Source organism: Pterocles gutturalis, unplaced genomic scaffold, assembly GCF_000699245.1.
Source record: "Pterocles gutturalis isolate BGI_N339 unplaced genomic scaffold, ASM69924v1 scaffold21319, whole genome shotgun sequence".
Lineage (NCBI taxonomy): Eukaryota > Metazoa > Chordata > Aves > Pterocliformes > Pteroclidae > Pterocles > Pterocles gutturalis.
In genome coordinates this window covers 9,989-15,418 of record NW_010131180.1, presented here as the reverse complement: position 1 = coordinate 15,418, position 5,430 = coordinate 9,989, and positions in this window count along the sequence as shown.

The window sequence follows — 5,430 nt, the reverse complement described above, 5'->3', positions numbered from 1 at the left end:
GAGCTGTGGAGAGGTTTTGTGTTAATATTGTCAGCCTCCACGCGTACAAAGTGAAACAGCTGCTCCCTCAGTGCTGTTCTACTGTAATTGTTGGTACAGGTCATGAGCATTTAGGAGTTCGGCATCTGTTTTCGAGTTCTGAAATGGTTATTGAGTGAAGCTCTAAAATTCAACAAGAAACAGCTTGTTTCTTTTCATGCAAATTGAAGCCAGTATTGCCTGGACTCTCAGGTAAAATGATTTTTGATACTGGCGTGCGTGTTCAGGATTCTTGTATACTACAATTCTTATGACAGTTCCTAGTGCTGTTACAACAAGATGAGATTTCCAGGGGCTGTTACATGTCTGCTGCTTTGCTATGCTGGTAAGGTAGTTACAGCTACAGAAATCCTGAAAAAGGGGAGGGTACTGAGTGCCAGCTGTGGTATTAGAGATTGTAGCAGTTGGTGTTAGAAGTGGTATCTGTTGTATTCTGAAATACTTGAAAGTACTGAAGTGTTAATGGAGTTCCCATGGGAATGTGTAATGTTACAGGACTATGTAAAATACCCCTGTATTTCATAGTTACTGTATTTTAGTGGAGATCTTTTATGCAAGTAACAAAGTACCTACCAGATGAAACGTGCTGGTGAGATCTGGGAGGTGGGTGAGATCAGGGGAGTAACATTCAAAAGCCTGAGAGATGCCATGATAGGGTTTTGTCACTGCTGTCATTCTCTAGATCAGGAGAGGGCTTCATGCACCAAGTCCCACCAGCCAGCAAAGCTGATTCAAGAGGTGCTTTTGTTACTGAAATGAGCCACCTACTAAAATGCAACGAACCGTTCTTGAAATTGCAGTTCCAGCGCTTGTCCACCTGGTGGTGTAAATCTGCAAACTGATGAGGGCTGGAAGTTCACCTCTATCTTCTGACTTTGCAGTATAGCAGCAAAACACCTGCTGGATAAAAAAAAAATGTCAACTGAAACATCCAGCTACTGTAATTGGATTTTTAAAAAATAGTTTAGCTAGTTGCCAAAAAGCAATATTATTTTGAAACAAGGTAAATATTTTGAATTCTTTATGGCTTGAATTTTATAAAGAGATTTACTAACTGCAAGCTCAGGAGTTGAGGGCTTTTAAAGTCTGAGGGAAATCTGCAACCCCCAGCTGTCTGATTCCGGCTGCATGCATCTCTTGGACTGTTGTTGAAGTTAACATTTGTCAGCTGAAAGAACTTAGTTGCTGTGCAGGAGCAGCATGCTGGTCAGGAGGGGTGCTGTGCTGGAGGGAGCATCCAGTCACAGGGTTCGTACCACCAGTTCAGGTCTGCTAAATAGTCAAGATGAAAAGGTTGCTGGGTTCCTGCTGCCCTCAGGAAAGGCAGGAGGCCAACAAGCAAGAGGTTCCTGGTGGTGTTAATCCTCCCTGGAGAGGTTGGTTGGTTGGTTTGTTTGTTTTTGCAAGTGATAGGTCACCCAGAGAGAGATCCACAGTGCTTAAATCCCACTGGCCTCAGTGGTACCCAAGTGCTTGTGGGTATCAGAGGTCTCAGCCTGTGTTGCTGGTGCCTTCCCTGCTTGAGCAAGTTTGTCTACAAAGGCAAGATTGCGTAGCTGTGCTTCAGATTAGCGTACACATCTGGCAGCCTCAGCCCCTAGCCCAGCACTGCCCAGCCTCCCCCTGCAGCCCTTGCTGGGGCTGGCAGAGAGACCTAGCATAGGGAGATGTTCCTTTGGGTTGCTGCTGGTGTTGGCAGAGACAGTGTGTCTGGTCCAACTGTGTAAGTGAAGGTCAGTTTGGTGCAGATGTGTATTGCAACAAGAAGAGCAAAGGAAATAGCCTCTGAACAGAGAACTTTGTGTTGCTGCACCTTGACCTGTGTGTCTGCGTGTCTCCAACCTGTTTTGAGTTCTGCATTTGAAATCTCTAGTGGTAGGGCTTTTCTGTCTAGGAAGGGGGATTTAATCTCTAAACCTTCTTGGTGTCTTCCTCAGAGCATCTGTGTTATAAGAGTAGCTCACCCATAGGATGTGGTTTGAGGGAAAAGAGAGAGGGGCAAGGGCTGGGCTGAGAAAAGGATGTTGGCATGTTAACAAGAAGCAGAGAGGAAGATTTGGGCTTCCTGTGGCTCCAGGCAGCTCCCTCAGGCCTGCTTCAGAAGCAACCTTTTCATCTCGCTGCCCTTCATGTTGCCCTTCAGTGGGACGGCTTCCCAAATATGGGCCTGCTGACTTTCTGACCAAAATAGCGGCTGCGTGACAAAATGCAGCACGGAGGAACGTAACCTTAATCCAGGCATCATTGTGTAGCAAGAGACAGGAATTCCGTGAGCTTCCACAGCAGCTCGGTGTCAGGTTTGTTGTTGCCTCCTCCCTGCATGCATGGTGGTCCCCCAGGACACTGCCCAGCCATCGGTCGGTCGATCACCTATCGTGTTTTCTGACACAGTAACAGCTCACTCCACATCTTCCTGCCTTGTTGTAGAGGTTACCCCAGCCCAGAAGGGAAAGCTGCAAAGGGGAGTCAGTGCTGACATGGCCTCATGGTGGGTCTTCAACCTCTTTCACTTGCCCTGTGAAATCATTTAAGTTCTGTGTCTTGATTTCTGTTGGTCAAGTGAGGCTGAAGATCCTTTTTGGGAGGATTACATATACAGAGCCCTGGAGATGGAACTGGCAGCTGTGGTCCACTTGAAACTGTTCCCATTACACAGAGCTCTGTCATCTTTGACATTTAAAAACTTCAAAACTCTTTAAGTCCTTTGTATCCTGCAGGAAGCCAATGAGCTTGAGAGTGTCTCTGCTCAGCTACTGCTGTACATCAGCCTATACATTTTGTGCTTGCTGCTGCCTTACATTGTACTTGCTGGAGGTGATTTCTCCCCTTTGGAAGTAAGAGTATCAAGTTCTGTTTTGGTTCCTTTATTCCCTTTGATTAATAAAAAAGAGGGGGGGGGAAGCAAAGGGTGTGTAACCAAATACTGAATCAGCTCATTTGGCAAAGGTGAGCCATCATGCTGAAAGCCAAGAGCACAGGACTGGGGAGGAGAAATCGAAGCACTGCAAAACATTCTGATGGGGCAGAGGATTCGCTGGGGACATTGATGTTAGTGAAAATGAGAAGTAGGGCTGGATATGTGTTGCTCTATCTGTTTACCACCTTTCAGTAGTGTGTTCAAGCAAAAAGCAGTGAACAGGACTTGCCCAAGTTTCAAGGCTGTCGTAGGTGTTTCTACACAAGAGAGGCTTTGGTGTGGTGAAATGTTTATCTGATGTACCCTAGTTAACATCCTATTGCTGCTGCCCTGGTGGCAGATGAATGGTTCTAGGCAAGATGCAGAGGTTTTATTAGGGGGATGTGTACAAAATGTTCTGCAATCACTGTTCACACGGCAGTTTTACTGAGGGCTGAAGAGAGGCATCAAGTACACTGGAAAAGCTGCAAACTGGGGCAGGAGTTAAATCAACTGCCAGCAAAAGCAGGCAGATCAAATGGCCTGAGAGCTGTGTCTGTGTCCAGTGGCACAGGCTGCTGTCACAGCACAGCTCCTGTCCCGACTGTTTTAGAGAGTGGTAAATGGCTTTTTGCCTGATGTAAAAGAATAATTTCAATTACTTTTTTTTCCACAAGCAGTGCATGTAGACATGTGTCATATTCCTTAAATTCTGGTACCAGCAGTTTCCTACACATGCAGGGAAAACTGTGAATTTGTTTGGAGCTGCATGGATACATGGAATCCCGTGGGTGGTTTTCATTCATCGTTAGCACATTTCCAGGCACATCCCCTCTGTGAAGGCTTCAACCAGGCTGATCCTGTGCTTGTTACTGGTTTTTCAGCCATCTAACCCACTCACTGGCCTGTCATGCCACGTTGCATTCCTAATGCAGTTGTTGCTGCGTTTTAGCCAACAGTGAAATCCACCCACAGCGCCCCACCCTGTGGCATTTGCTCTCTTACTTTTGGATAGTAGTCTGTGTTAAGACTAAATGGTCTTGCAGCCGTTTTTCTGACACAGAGTGCTGACCTGCTGGCACCTCTGGTCTAAGGGCTAAGAAAGCCCAAATAGTCCCCAATGTGTCTGCTCTTCTAGGGACGAGTTTCAGCTGCTACAAGACCTTGGTCCTCTCCAGCCACCACCTTCCCTGTTTTACTGTTGGAAAAGAGTGGGCAGCCAGCTAGGTTGTGGCTTGCTGCTGTCTGTGCCATTGAACCGAGGGGGGAGAGCCAAGACACATGGCCGGGGGCTCTTTGCAGCCATCCGTTTCCCTGGGGTCACAGCAGAGGCCAAGCCTCCCCCAAGCCACCAAGTTGTCTGAAGGGAGGGGGTTAGCCTTATTTCTTTTCTAATTCACCCTTCAGTGAGCCAAAGCCTATCAGTAGTGGTGAAGAATGTCTTGGAGATGTCATCATGGGTGTTGGGATCTGGTAGGGACAGAGGAAGATAAAGGGGGTGATGCCTGCTGAGATGTGAGAGTGTGGGTTGCCTGTGGGCTGGATGGCTGTGGCTGTGGGGAGAGCTGGTGTCACCCTCCGAAGCCCAGATACTTGCAACTCCCTGGAGGTTTCCAGGCCTGGGGTAAAACATTTCCGCTGTGTCCTCAGAACCAGGCATCAGTGGGAAATGATTTATGCTGCTACACTGGGGAGGTGGAAGGTGATTGTTTTTGATCTCTGGGCCGTGGATTCATTGCAAACGTAAGATGGTAACCCTCAGGAGCATTTCCTGTTGCAGGGTTGTTTGACGCAACATGTTTCTGTGTCTGTTGGTTTCTGGTGGACCCGCAGTTCTGCTGAATCAGCAGGAACTATGGCATCGAGGGCTTGGGACACTCAGCGAGACCCCTCTGAGCAGGTCTTCTGGGTGTTTGCATTAGAGGTGTCCGCAGAATATCCTGGGTTTTAAGGAAAATCAGCTGCTCTAAGTGACAGGGGTTCATTTCCTCAGTTTCACTGATGTTACAAGTCCTGGTTGGACAAAACACTTGGTGCTGGTTGTGCAGAGGAAAGACACAGCCATGTCCTTCCAAACAACCCACAGCTCCTCTCATGCCTCTTTTCACATCGAGCCTGTTCGGTCTGAATGACAATATTTAATTATTGATACAAATTGGAGTGTGTGTCACATCAAACACAGATGCTCAGGATGTTACTTTCACGGGGGGGAGGCGGGAAAGCTGGTTTTGGGAGGAAAGGCAGACGGCTGGTGCAGCGGGCCCAGGGGCACTGCGTGGCAGCACGCTCGCCCAGGGCCGAGGGCGGCATCGCCAGGGCTCGCGCCGACAGTCTCGCGCCTTGCCCTGCCAATGTTTATTTTACTTGGGTAAACGTTTGATTTTAGCAACACGACTGCAATGTGTGAGCTGTGCTGGGGCTGTAATTCGATGGGAGGAGGCAGCTATGTGCAGGGAGAGCTGCTAATGCCACAGGAATGTCGCGCTTCCTTGGGG